Raw genomic sequence first — 15,121 nt, forward strand, 5'->3', positions numbered from 1 at the left:
GGAATCCACTGTACTTCCTCCAGTGAGACTGTAAGTTCCTCTGTTCTTTCCCACTGGTGGGAGAGTTGGTGGCACCTGTTCCGATCCACCATAGGGGCTCGGGCCTGCAAGGGTCCTTTTTCAGTGTTTAAAAGCTACGTTTCTTTAAAATCTGCAACGAACCCACTGATGTAAGAGCTGTCGGCATTTGACAAAGAGTAAAGGGACTCGAAACGCGTTATGCCTGAACTTTTAACGTTAATAAAAACCATCTGAAAGAGTATTGCTGGTGTGGCCTGGATTGCGTCGCAGAAGCAGCGCGTGATGTTGTATGCATTTCATAGAAGTGTCTGACACACTTCAGGACCAGGCCCACGATCCGTGAGGGGGAGGCGCTCACTTGTCAGGAAAATGTGACAGAAGCGAGGAGCTTTTCTTATGGGTGCCCCCCGGCTGCAACAAACTACAGGAGTCGAACCTGATGGATGAGGCCACTGAGTGAGGCCCGCCTGGGTTGGGCGAACGGAACTTGGAAAAAGCCAGGGTATGCTGAAGAATTTCTCTGAAGCACGGCGTACTCGGCGGTTTAAAAAGACTAATTACTTCAATGGTCGTGAAACTATACATGCACATTGTGGCCGAGATATGGAAATGTCCTTATTATTGCGTGATTCGCACTCGGCACACACTGTGTTTAGTGGAGTTTTGCCATCACCGACACTGAAATCCGGTGAAGGAAATGGAGGACAGGTGAAAATGATCCTGGGAATTGTAGTCCCATGCAACTGAACAATATATCAATGAGACTGGGCAGCTAAGGTAACCTTTGATAAATGAACATCCTGTAAAGTGTTACTATTAACAAATGAATACAAATGGTACCCACCTCTGTAGCTGAAATGAACTATGAAAACTTAAAAGCCTGTCCCCTTAAATCCGGAAAAAGACAGACAGTGGTCCTTTTTCAGTGTTTAAAAGCTACGTTTCTTTAAAATCTGCAACGAACCCACTGATGTAAGAGCTGTCGGCATTTGGCAAAGAGTCAAGGGACTCGAAACGCGTTATGCCTGAACTTTTAACCTTAATAAAAACCATCTGAAAGAGTATTGCTGGTGTGGCCTGGATTGCGTCGCAGAAGCAGCGCGTGATGTTGTATGCATTTCATAGCAGTGTCTGACACACTTCAGGACCAGGCCCACGATCCGTGAGGGGGAGGCGCTCACTTGTCAGGAAAATGTGACAGAAGCGAGGAGCTTTTCTTATGGGTGCCCCCCCGGCTGCAACAAACTACAGGAGTCGAACCTGATGGATGAGGCCACTGAGTGAGGCCCGCCTGGGTCGGGCGAACGGAACTTGGAAACAGCCAGGGTATGCTGAAGAATTTCTCTGAAGCACGGCGTACTCGGCGGTTTGAAAAGACTAATTACTTCAATGGTCGTGAAACTATACATGCACATTGTGGCCGAGATATGGAAATGTCCTTATTATTGCGTGATTCGCACTCGGCACACACTGTGTTTAGTGGAGTTTTGCCATCACCGACACTGAAATCCGGTGAAGGAAATGGAGGACAGGTGAAAATGATCCTGGGAATTGTAGTCCCATGCAACTGAACAATATATCAATGAGACTGGGCAGCTAAGGTAACCTTTGATAAATGAACATCCTGTAAAGCGTTACTATTAACAATTGAATACAAATGGTACCCACCTCTGTAGCTGAAATGAACTATGAAAACTTAAAAGCCTGTCCCCTTAAATCCGGAAAAAGACAGACAGTGGTCCTTTTTCAGTGTTTAAAAGCTACGTTTCTTTAAAATCTGCAACGAACCCACTGATGTAAGAGCTGTCGGCATTTGGCAAAGAGTCAAGGGACTCGAAACGCGTTATGCCTGAACTTTTAACCTTAATAAAAACCATCTGAAAGAGTATTGCTGGTGTGGCCTGGATTGCGTCGCAGAAGCAGCGCGTGATGTTGTATGCATTTCATAGAAGTGTCTGACACACTTCAGGACCAGGCCCACGATCCGTGAGGGGGAGGCGCTCACTTGTCAGGAAAATGTGACAGAAGCGAGGAGCTTTTCTTATGGGTGCCCCCCGGCTGCAACAAACTACAGGAGTCGAACCTGATGGATGAGGCCACTGAGTGAGGCCCGCCTGGGTCGGGCGAACGGAACTTGGAAACAGCCAGGGTATGCTGAAGAATTTCTCTGAAGCACGGCGTACTCGGCGGTTTGAAAAGACTAATTACTTCAATGGTCGTGAAACTATACATGCACATTGTGGCCGAGATATGGAAATGTCCTTATTATTGCGTGATTCGCACTCGGCACACACTGTGTTTAGTGGAGTTTTGCCATCACCGACACTGAAATCCGGTGAAGGAAATGGAGGACAGGTGAAAATGATCCTGGGAATTGTAGTCCCATGCAACTGAACAATATATCAATGAGACTGGGCAGCTAAGGTAACCTTTGATAAATGAACATCCTGTAAAGCGTTACTATTAACAATTGAATACAAATGGTACCCACCTCTGTAGCTGAAATGAACTATGAAAACTTAAAAGCCTGTCCCCTTAAATCCGGAAAAAGACAGACAGTGGTCCTTTTTCAGTGTTTAAAAGCTACGTTTCTTTAAAATCTGCAACAAACCCACTGATGTAAGAGCTGTCGGCATTTGACAAAGAGTCAAGGGACTCGAAACGCGTTATGCCTGAACTTTTAACCTTAATAAAAACCATCTGAAAGAGTATTGCTGGTGTGGCCTCGATTGCGTCGCAGAAGCAGCGCGTGATGTTGTATGCATATATATATATATTACCTACTGGCGGTCGCCAGTAGGTATATATAGTTAGGATTTTTTTCCTATGGGATTTTTGAAAATTCTATGTTGAATAACTTTGGCGTTTGAGGACGGAATTGGCTGAAATTTTCTGGAAAATGGAACATTTTGTTTCTGAGCAGCCCCTGAAAATTTGGGGGGGGGGGGGTTCGTCAAGGGGGGGCCGAGAAAAAAGGGGGGTCCCAAAACGTGTTTTTAACATTGAGTTTTCCATAGGGTGGTTGGCCTCACTTTTAGCCCGAACGGCTGAATGGATTTGCACGAAACTTGGCAAAATTGTAGGGACTGGTAGCCCGATGTGCCTTTTGTAGGTCTCAATATATGTGCTCCAGTGGATTTTGAGAAATTAACGTTTAAAAAAAGATATATATCTGTAAGCGCGCTCTGGGCAGCGCTCCGGTCCGCGGACCTTAAGCGTACCGGAACTTCGCGTAGCGAAGCTGATTGGCTCTCCAGTGTCTGTCAACATTCTAAACAGTCCGGAGCGGCCGCCATCTTGTCTCTCGGTAGGATTGAGAGACAAGAGGAGGCCAAAACAAAGGGGGAAATAACCATAAGGGGGCATACTAGATCCTCCCTGACCCCCTAGGTTTAATGTGGAGGTTTTAAAAGGGCCCCGCGGGACAAAAAAAACAAAAAAAAATTTTTGTTTTTTTTGCGTGGGTAGCGCCCGGTCCGCGAACCGGGAAGCGTTCTGGGCAGCGTACTGCAATGAAAAATGAATGATAGATTTTCAAATGCTGTATGTTAATTGATTGTTGGTTTTGTTTATTATTTTTTATTTTTTTTATTTTTTAAGCATTTTTTTTATTGTGATTGTGTTTCATAATTTATTAAACTTTCTAACATTTCATTGTCAGAAATTTCATAATTATCATTGAATATACATTGTAGTCTCTGAGGGTGTAAAATGTCCTCATTTTCAAGGAGGTTATCTACTGCTTGCACACATTGCAGTAGTTCTTTGTCCCAAGTTTCATCGAAAAATTCAATATCATTTTCATCAATGATTTCTTGGCTGCTCTCTTGCAGGACAATTTGAAATTCAACTTTCTGTTCGCCTTCCATTTTGCCTGAAATTTAGATTAAAAAAATATATATTAGTAGAGATAGGGCACTGTTGGGATTAATTTTAGATAGGCAGTTTTTATCAGTGAATTTATCTTTGGGGAGTGTATAGTATCAGAGTGGAAGTAGGAATATAAAAAAAGTGTATGTGATTTAACGTAAGTAATTTCATAATTATACAAGAGAAACCTAACTCCATCCATAACTATAACAGAGAAGTCTATCTAAATCTATAAGTACTACAGAGGGATAGTATATAACTATCAGAAAAAGTTTACCATATTAACTTATAGTGCACAATATACTTCAGTTTTAAAAATAAAAACTTACCTTTAGAAAGAAGTTGAAGGAATTAGTGAAAATACTATTGAAATGTACACCAAGAAGTAGTAGTCAAAATGGCTGTGTTTTCTTCTCTTCCTTTATATATATTCAGGTATATAACCAATGAAATGTCAGGTAAAAAAAGTAGAAAATGAAAGTAACATTTTCATTGGTTGTCAATTCCAACACTTCAGATGTGTTTTGTGAAGTAATTTACCTCAGGGTATTTAGAGAGGTCTACAGGCTAAATGGCTCAATGGAATTCCAACCAAATTTGTGAAAATGGTAGGGATTGGTATGTAGTATGAGCTAATCTATATTTGGTGAAATTGTCTCCAGTGGCTTTTCTGTGAACTACTTTCCCACCTTTTTTGATGGTGCGCTTCCCAGGGAGCGACCCGGTACGCGAACCGTTGAGCGCCCCGGTTCGCGAACCTTAAGCGTTCCGGGAGTCCACCATTTTGTGTTTCGGTCGAATTAAGATACAAGATGGAGGGCAAATAATGTTCAGAATGGGTAGAAGGGGGCACGGTAGAGTTATCTTGACCCCCTAGGTTTTCTGAGGGTGGCTGAGGAGGCTTATATGTGCAAAAAAATAACATTTTTTAAAAAAAATTCGCGAGGTTAGCTCCCGGTTCGCGTACCGGGTAGCGCCCCAGGGAGCGTACTTTGTTGAAAATTAGTGAAAAATGTTAGAGTAAAATAATAATTGTGAGTGATCAGATGTAGGGTAGCTCTGAGAAGAGCTTTTGGGTTTATGGTACATTTAGGTACTTATAAGTAGGTACCAATGCACATTCTTAAATTCAGAGTGAAAATTCTGTTGCCCTCATCTGAGAAGTGAACTCCATCTCCTCTGTAGATATCTTGCATGTAGTAACGCAAGTTATTGTTGTACAGGGAGCCCATTCCATGGTCTCTCATGTAAGCTGAAACAGATTTGTTTACATGCTTCCTCGACTTCTCAATTTGTGGACAAAATTGGTTTGACCACCTCCATTTCTGTCTTTGGCATATATTTGAATATACCAAGGCAGTCTGAGGAAAAAGTGCCATTAATTGCTCAAAGGTGTCCTTTAAAAGCATTTCCAGACCTACACCAGTCAAAGTGCCCAAGTCATTACCTCCACAGTGCACAATTAACAGGTCAGGTTTGGGCAAATGCATAAAGGTTTTCACCAATGGTATCAATTGGTGACATTTTAATCCTCTGTGGCCAAACCACTTAATTTCCACATCTTGTAAATTGAGGTTAGGTAAATTCCTGTTTTCAACGTACCTTTGAGCCCAGTGAATATAACTATGTCCAACAATCCAGACAGAAAACATGGTGAGAGAAGGTTCTCCTGCAGTCAGATGAAGTGTGGCAATGAAATGGCAGTTGAAAAAATGAGAGTTTAAAATGAAAAAAACTGTGGAGTGTCTGTGTTCATGAAGCAGTAACAGTGATTGGTGGATTTTGATTGCTGAAAACAGAAAGTTAGGGTGCACGGATGAGTTATTTGAAAGATGTATTTTGAATGGTCAATAAAAAATCATTAAATGAAAGAATGCACTGGATATGCAGGTGCACTGAGAGTTCAGAGTTCAATTGCAACATTGTTGTGTGAACTTGCAAACACCAGAAGTCTTCCAAGAGGTGGTTGCCATGCAGAAAAGGCAGAAAGGGCAGAGGGGGGAAGGGTTTTCATTTGAAAAAAAGTGAGGGAAGAGTTTTGATTGGGTGACATGAGAGATATGTGTGAAGAATTACAGCATTTCTGTGCTTTTGATAGCTGCAGACTCTGGAGTGCATACCTTTTGCTCTGCTGAAGACAAATTGGTGTGTTTCTGAGACTGTTTTCAAACTCAAAGTATTTGCTAAGGTGAGAAAATATTTCTTTAATTTAGATAGAGAATAGTGTGCTTTAAGGAGAAAATTATGAATTATGTGGCGCAAATTGCTTGTAAATATGCTCCCACCTGTGCATGGAAAATTTAGATTTTGAATGTTTGTGTTACATAGCCATGTTAAAAGTGATACAAACATGCTGCAAAGGCAATCAAAAAACGCTTTTATGTGTCTTAAGGACATTTTAAGTAATTTTCCCATGTGCAGTGTTTTGAAATTATGATTTGAAAATCGTTTTTGGGGAAAAGGAATTGTTTTTAAATTTATGACAAGGACATAATGGTGTATGCTTCTTTATAAGGCAATTGACTGTCCCTGATGTTATTTTTCCCATTTTAATGTAAGACCTTTCTCTGTGGCGCAAGTTGCTTGTAAATATGCTCCCACCTGTGCATGGCAAATTTAGATTTTAAATGTTTGTGTTACATAGCCATGTTAAAAGTGACCCAACCATGCTGGAAAGGCAATAAAAAAACACTTTCATGTGTCTTAAGGACATTTTAAGTAATTTCCCTGTGGGCAGTGTTTTCAAATTATGAATTGAAAATCGTTTTTGAGGTAAAGGAATGTTGTTAAAATTTATGTGCGCCATATGCCCCCAAATTTCTTTTTCAAGGGTGCAGCAGGGTGTTGTTGAGACACCCCTGCACGTTTGGAAAAATTCCTAATTTGCGATGAGCTAATTGCTAATCGCAAATTGCACCTTCTTTCATATGGGCATCCTGGCGCATGGAAATGAATGGGTAATTTGCAATTAGCAATTTGCTCATTGCAAATTTGGAATGGTAAAGAATCGCTATTTATTCCTTAAAATTCGCTATTTTGGAAATGCAAAATAGTTATATGATACATATGGCGGTTGATGTCTAACAAGATAAGAAGCTTAGGGATACATTTATGATGACTGGCGCAATGAAGTGGACATCACTTACTTCATTGGTAGAGCTTTACATGTATTATGTCCTCTGTATTCTTCATCAAGCGTAACTTTAATCTGCAATCCTGAGTAGGCCTCACCTTAAACAAACCTCTGGATAGGCCACATCTTATTGTCATCCTGAATTAATCATTTAAAATGCTAGGGACAGATTTATGATAGGTGTATGCCTCTTTTGCGCCACTTAGAAAACACTGTCCATGGGGAAATGACTTAAAATGTCCTTAAGACACATGAATGTGTGTTTTTTAAAGCGTTTGCAATTTTTTGGGTCACTTTTAACATGGCTATGTGACTCAAACAGTCAAAATCTAAATTCACCATGCACAGGTGGGAGCATATTTACAAGGAATGTGCTCCATGGGGAAAGGTCTTATAATGTAATATGGGAAAAATGACATCAGAGACACTGAAATGCCTTATAGAGAAGCATACACCATTATGTCCTTGTCATAAATTTGCAAACCATTACTTTTCCCCAAAAACGATTTTCAAATCATAATTTGAAAACACTGCACATGTGGAAATGACTTAAAATATCCTTAATTCAAAATTTGCTATTCCTTATTTTGCGATTGCACTGAAGGATTTGCAAATTTTGCGATTCCTTAAATGCAATGTATCAAACAAAAAATATGTAAAAAATGATATTAAGGATTTGGAAACTACCACCAACTTCTAGTTTGTGGTAATTTGCGAATTCTTTTCAAAAAGCATTTTTTTCCAAAAAACAAAAGGTGCCATATGACGCCAATACATGTCCTTAGGGCATGTATGTGTGCCATATGCCCCCAAATTTCTTTTTCAGGGGTGCAGCAGGGTGTTCTTGAGATACCCCTGCACGCTTGAAAAAATTCCTATTTTGTGATGAGCTAATTGCTAATCGCAAATTGCAACCTTCATTCCTATGAGCATCCTAGCCCATGGAAATGAATGGGTAATTTGCAATTAGCAATTTGCTCATTGCAAATTAGGAATGGTAAAGAATTGCTATTTATTCCTTAAAATTTGCTATTTAGGAAATGCAAAATAGTTTGATGGTACATATGGTGGTTCATCTGTAACAAGATAAGAAGCTTAGGGATACATTTATGATGACTGGCGCAATAAAGTGGACATTACTTACTTCATTGGTAGGCCTTTACATGTATTATCTCCTCTGTATTCTTCATCAAGCGTAACTTTAATCTGCAATCCTGAGTAGGCCTCACCTTAAACAAACCTTTGGATAGGCCACACCTTATTGTCATCCTGGATTAATCATTTAAAATGCTAGGGACAGATTTATGATAGGTGTATGCCTCTTTTGTGCCACTGTGCGTCACTTTTATGATGCAGCGGCGGTGCTAATTTGCAATTAGCAATTTGCTCATTGCAAATTAGGAATGGTAAAGAATTGCTATTTATTCCTTAAAATTTGCTATTTAGGAAATGCAAAATAGTTTGATGGTACATATGGTGGTTCATCTGTAACAAGATAAGAAGCTTAGGGATACATTTATGATGACTGGCGCAATAAAGTGCACATTACTTACTTCATTGGTAGGCCTTTACATGTATTATCTCCTCTGTATTCTTCATCAAGCGTAACTTTAATCTGCAATCCTGAGTAGGCCTCACCTTAAACAAACCTTTGGATAGGCCACACCTTATCGTCATCCTGGATTAATCATTTAAAATGCTAGGGACAGATTTATGATAGGTGTATGCCTCTTTTGTGCCACTGTGCGTCACTTTTATGATGCAGCGGCGGTGCAAAAGATTTGCTATGAGGCGACAAAATTACAAATTGATGCATTTAGGCAGATATGTCATGGTGTAAAAAAAACGTACCACATGAAACCGATGCAGCAGTGATGCAAAAGATGCACCATGTCGCAAGACAGGCCTCACTTGGGGCCATATGTATCAAGCTAATTAGCATTCGCAAAGATCAAAATTCTACGAATTTCGGCCTTTGCGAATGTTAATTAGACAAATGGTATGTATCAAACAAGTTTGATGCAAAATAAGGAGTAGCAAAATTTGCTATTCCTTATTTTGCGATTGCACTGAAGGATTTGCAAATTTTGTGATTACTTAAATGCAATGTATCAAACAAAAAATATGTAAATAATGACATTAAGGATTTGGAAACTATTGTGGTAAATTGGTGGTAATTTGTGAATTCTTTTCAAAAAGCTTTTTTTCAAAAAAACAAAAGGTCCCATATGACGCCAACACATGCCCTTAGGGCATGTATGTGTGCCATATGCCCCCAAATTTCTTTTTCAGGGGTGCAGCAGGGTGTTCTTGAGACACCCCTGCACCCTTGGAAAAATTCCTAATTTGTGATGAGCAAATTGCTAATCGCAAATTAAACCTTCATTCCTATGAGCCTCCTAGCCCATGGAAATGAATGGGTAACTTGCAATTAGCAATTTGCTCATTGCAAATTAGGAATGGTAAAGAATTGCTATTCATTCCTTAAAATTCGCTATTTAGAAAATGCAAAATAGTTTGATGGTACATATGGCGGTTCATCTGTAACAAGATAAGAAGCTTAGGGATAGATTTATGATGACTGGTGCATCACCAGGGATGTGTCAGTCATCCTGCGCCGCTGTTCCGCCACCCATGGTGTGCTGCATTTACAATGCGGGGCATCATGGGGCAAAAATGGCACAGATAAGTGACGTATCTGTGCTGTAAAGGTAGTGATTGCTGGAGTTGTATCGCAAGTGCGATGCAGCTCAAGCAAGGCTCAGGGGTGCCCCATCTCCACAATGTTGCATCAAGACCTATGCCTGCTTAAAGCAGGCGCAGGGTTTTGACGAAGCTTTCTCCTATCTGATTGTAAATACGGCACACCATGGGTGGCAGAGTAGTGGTGCACGTTAACTGGTGCATGCCTGGGGATGTGCCATTTAACATAAATCTGCCCCTTTACATTTAAGTATGTGCAGGACACACAGAGTCGGTGAGGCTTATCCAAGGTTAAGAAGAGATGAGTCCTGTTCACTGAAAATTTAGACATAGTCTTCACCTGCTCAGCATTGCTGGACATGGCTAAATAATAGCTGCAAAATATTACTCTTGTTAAACAATTTTACTATTATAATCTCTGAGATTTGTCTCTTACTCTGCAACATCTCATTGTTGTTATCTTTCTTTAAAGATAAAGACAACATCAACATGAGCGACAATCTGCAATCAGTTGATTTTGACCTCATCATTGAACTTGTAATTGAAACATCAGTGGATGTTGATCCCTTGGATGATTTAAATCCTGAGGATGAAGAAGAGCGTGATGAGGATGCAGATTTGTCCGAATTATATGACATAGGGTGGGAAGCTGACCTGCTTGAGCCTATGGAAATATAAACATTTATTTTTAAAATTTATAATTAATAAAAAGTAAAAATGTAAACCGTTTAATTTAAAAATAAAGACACCTTCAAAAACAGGTTATGTGTAGTGTCTTCAATAAAATATTAAAATATGCTCATAAAATTAGATCAGATTCACATATAAAATAGCACAGGTAACATAAATATAAATGTCATTTCTTTTCTGCTATTTCTGTATTGTAAATTTGCCAAGGACTAAAAAATCTTCTATTTAAAATGTCAAGTAGTGTGTTAAGTTTTTGATCACTGTTATTGATTTACTGTTTGGTAATAATGGTTAATAACATTTTTTATTATATTTTACCACAGATTCAACTGCAGATCATTTCAAGATTTCACCATGCCAACAATAGAAAGACAGAGAAAGGCTGCAAAACGTCAAAGACAGCAGGTGAAACAAAATAAGCAGCAGTCCTCTAACAAAAAGATTTGTCAAGTCACGAAGAAAGCACCGGGTACGAGCACAAAATATTTCATAAGAAATATGTGTAGTAAAAAAAATATTACTACAGAAAATGTTTCAGTCCATAAAACGAGAAGGAATTCAAATGGAAAGGAAAGGCCAATCAAAAATGTTACTGCTAGAGCAAGAGATAACTCTGTGCATGATAGTAGAAGGAAACAACAGTTTAGGGAGATTCGTAAACGAATGTTCCGCAACAGGATAATTGGCAATTTGTTAAAAAATATTAAGAAAGGTCAACAGAAACTGGTTTTTTATAAGAGAAAAAAAAAAGTTGAGAAAGTTATTGATCAGGCATTTGAAATTAAACGTAAGTTATTTATTTTGATAATCAATAGAATTAGGAAGCTAAACAAGGAAATTTATGATTTCAAAAGAAATAGTAGATGGAAGAGAATAGTTAATCGTAGTAATTTTTGTGAAGTTTTTTCTGGAGAATGGATGCATAGTTCAAGCTGTGAGGCATTTTTTAATGAGGAGAGTTATTTCCAGGATAATGATTTGGTGCATGCAGTTGACACCAGTGGTCGTGCTTATGAAGTGAAAGATGGTTGTCCAGTTGAAAAAGAAAAACTTGTGACAACAGAGACAGAAGAGGTGTTAGGTAATGAGGTTTTAGGAAGACGTGCTAAGGGTCCTGTCTACACCTGGAAGTGTAGTAGTATTTGTAGTGTGCGACAGGATTCCATCAATTTGCTTTGTGATTTTGTACGTTCATTTAATAAGAAAAGTTTGAAGCAGAAAATAAGGTTGTTGCAAGAATTAGATCCTTGCAGAGTGAGAGAAGTGACAGGTTTGCATGGTCATTCACTGGCTTGTCTTTCCAGGAGAGTATGCCAGAGTGTTTTTCATCATTTCAGGATGCTAGCAGTGCATCATAATAAAGTGAGGAAATTAGTTAGAATGTTGTATTATGCTAAGAGTCCAGCAATTATGCTTAAACAATTATGCGCTGCTCTTTTGCATGGTTCTGAAATAGATGTGAAGAATATATGTGAAGAAATTGAGTTTTGTTACTTTGGAAGTAAAGAGGAGAATGTTGAAATTGACCAAGAAGAAGAGGGTAATGTGGAAGATAGTGTACAGGTTTCCAGTACAGATAATTTTCAGAAGGAAATTGCGACGTTTCAGGTGAAATCAAGTGAGAGGCCTAATTTCACTTGTGTGTGTTGTCGACGCACTTATTATAAGAATCAGACTAAGTTAGTGGATTTATATGCAAAAAGTGAAAGGGAAAATAATAGTGAATGGAAGGATTTTGCAACATACTTGATGGTAGAAAATTGTTTTGATTTGGGATTCGATCAACGTGTGTGTACTTATTGTTGTTGCAAATTAAATCAAAACCAGATGCCTGCTAGAGCAGTTCATAATAATCTGGAATTGGTTGAGATTCCTTCTGAATTGAAGGATTTAAATACTTATGAATCTATTTTGATTCAAAGTATCCATCCCTTTCAGGCTATTGTAAGAATGGAGCCAAAGACAGGGAAATTGCCTCCATCAGATTTACAGAGAGGATTAAAGGGAAGAGTTGTTTATTTGCCTCTAGATTTGAAGAAAAACATTAACACAATTGGAGTAGAAAAAGTGGAAGAGGAACCTCTGGTTATCTTAGTTAATGGGGTTCCGACAAAGAATAAGAAAATATGGCAAGATTTAGTAGATGTTAGGAAAGTTAAAAAGGCAACATTGTATTTGAAAAAAAATAATAAATACTATAAGAATGTATATGTTGCAGAAGAGGAAGTAAGTGAGGAAGAGGATAGCGATTTGTGTGCTGGTCAAATTGAGAAAGTAGAACCCTCTACTAGTGAAGAAATATATGAACATTATAGTGTTCATCCTTTGCATTCCAAGGAAGTCATGGGGAATGCTATTGAGTTGTTTCAAATGAAACAAGCCAAAGGGAGTCCCATTAGTGTTTGGGAGGAAAGTTTGGAAGCTCGGTGTTTCCCACAGCTTTTTCCAACAGGTCAGGGAGGAAGATATGATGAGCGACCTCATCAAATTCCTGCTTCTGAATACCGGACTTTGCGATTGTATGCAGGAGATGCTAGGTTTCGACAATGCATTCCTTATTTGTTTGATCTCCTGTTTGAAAGCGATCTGTCTGGACTGTCATATGCAGTGAACCACATCTTGAAAAGTGGTATACACATGTAAAACATCTCGGCAAGTGACTTTATGGATAAAGTCAATGTCCAAGACAGTATTTTGGATTCTCACCTGATTAATCTCATGGCGTGTCAGCGTGGTACTAATGAGTACTGGTACCGTCGTCATGGTGATTTAAAATGTATGCTGAGGAACTTAGGTACTCCCACATGGTTCCTCACTCTGAGCTGTGCCGAGTATGGCTGGGAAGACTTACTTGAATTTCTACGAGAGGCAAATGCTAACGTAGATAACATCGAATTCAAGACACCCGGAGAACTGTGCTCTTTGGATCCAGTCAATGTATGTAGGTACTTCAATCATAGATTTGAAGCTATGATGTCTTTCATCATGAATAAGAAGAATCCACCTCTTGGAGAGGTGTTGGATTTCTTCTGGAGAAAGGAGTACCAAGCAAGAGGTGCTCCTCATATACATATGTTGCTGTGGATCAAGGATGCACCTAAATTTGGAACGGATCCAGAAGACTCAGTGATGAGTTTCATCCAACAGTATTCTACGTGTGCTGTTCCAAACGCAAAGGAGAAGAAAAGCCTAAGAGAAAAAGTTCTGCGTTTCCAAAGCCATCGATGTGGAAAGTACTGCCGTCGTAAATTCCGAAACAAGGAAAAGTTCTACACTAAATGTCGTTTTGGCTTTCCACGACCGGTGATTTCTAAAGGAAGAGTAAACAGTTTGATGTCTTCGCTGCGACACAATGTCATGAAGAAATCACCTAAAAACACATACAATTTGAAGAGGAACGAAGAGTCCAAGTACATCAATGACTACAACCCGGTGATTTTGTCCATGTGGAATGCTAACATGGATATACAGTTTGTGGCTGATAACTGTATGGCTGTGGCTCGGTATGTGACGTCTTACATCACCAAAAAAGAGAAGACAGAATTGAAGGATATGTGGGAGGACATTTCCCATGAAAAGAGCCTCAGCAAGAAGTTGTACAGTTTCAGTCTGAAGATGTTGTCGCATCGAGAAATCGGAGCGTACGAATGTTCTGACCGGTTGTCTTCAGCAAGTCTCTATGCCAAGTCCAGGAGTATCGTTTGGGCGAGTCTTAATCTTGCTGCAACGCGTAATCGAGTTCTCAAACCTGTCCGGGAAATTGAGTATTTGGCGGAAAAGGAGCCAAACAGTACCGACATTTTGAAGACCAACATGTTGGATACATATTATCCAAATCGAAGCATTCACCTCGAGAATGTTTGTCTGTATGAGGTTCTTCAAAATTACATATTCAAGAGGAACATCAAAGAAGATACTGAGAAAGGAGTGTATGCTGTAATAGGAAGTGAGGGATGTCTGGTCAAGCAAAGAAAATGCCACTTGGTAAACCATCGAAAATTGAGTGGCGAATCTCCTGAAAAAAAGGAGTTTTTCTATTTAGCACTTTTGCAACTTTTCAAGCCTTGGCGTGCAGAAGAGGAACTGCTTGGAGATTTTCTCTGTTACGAAGACTCTTTCAATGCCGCCAAGGAGACCATAGAATGTCCTGCTTTTCCCAAATATGTAGAAATGTTGAATGCGGAAATTGAGCAGGAAGCAACGATTGCAGCCGAGATTGCTAGAGACAGTTCTCAGGACAGTCAGAGTTCTGCTTCATTGAGTCAGGATCCACTAGGAGGACCTGTTATCGAAAATGAAGCTGCCACTGCTATGAATGAAGTGGAAAGAGCCATGGCACATGCTCAGGAGGATGCGGTTAACTTAGAAGAGTTGGAAAGACAACTCAACGTTGAGCAGAGGAAAATATATGACGAAGTTACCATGCAAATTGATCATGGATTAAGTCATGACAAGAAAGAGTGCTCATGTACGTCGTTGAAGCCTGTCCGACTGTACGTGAGTGGAGAAGCGGGAACTGGAAAAAGTTTCCTCATTAAAGCAATTTCATGCTATTTGCAGGAAAGGACAGAGTCATCGCTGTCTTGTGTTGTCACCGCTCCAACTGGACTGGCAGCACATAACATTAAAGGGATTACTTTACATCGTTTACTGATGCTGCCAGTGGAGCATGACAACAAATTACAATATCACAAGCTATCTGGA

This window comes from Lissotriton helveticus, chromosome 1_1 (assembly GCF_964261635.1).
Source record: "Lissotriton helveticus chromosome 1_1, aLisHel1.1, whole genome shotgun sequence".
In the NCBI taxonomy this organism is placed as follows: domain Eukaryota; kingdom Metazoa; phylum Chordata; class Amphibia; order Caudata; family Salamandridae; genus Lissotriton; species Lissotriton helveticus.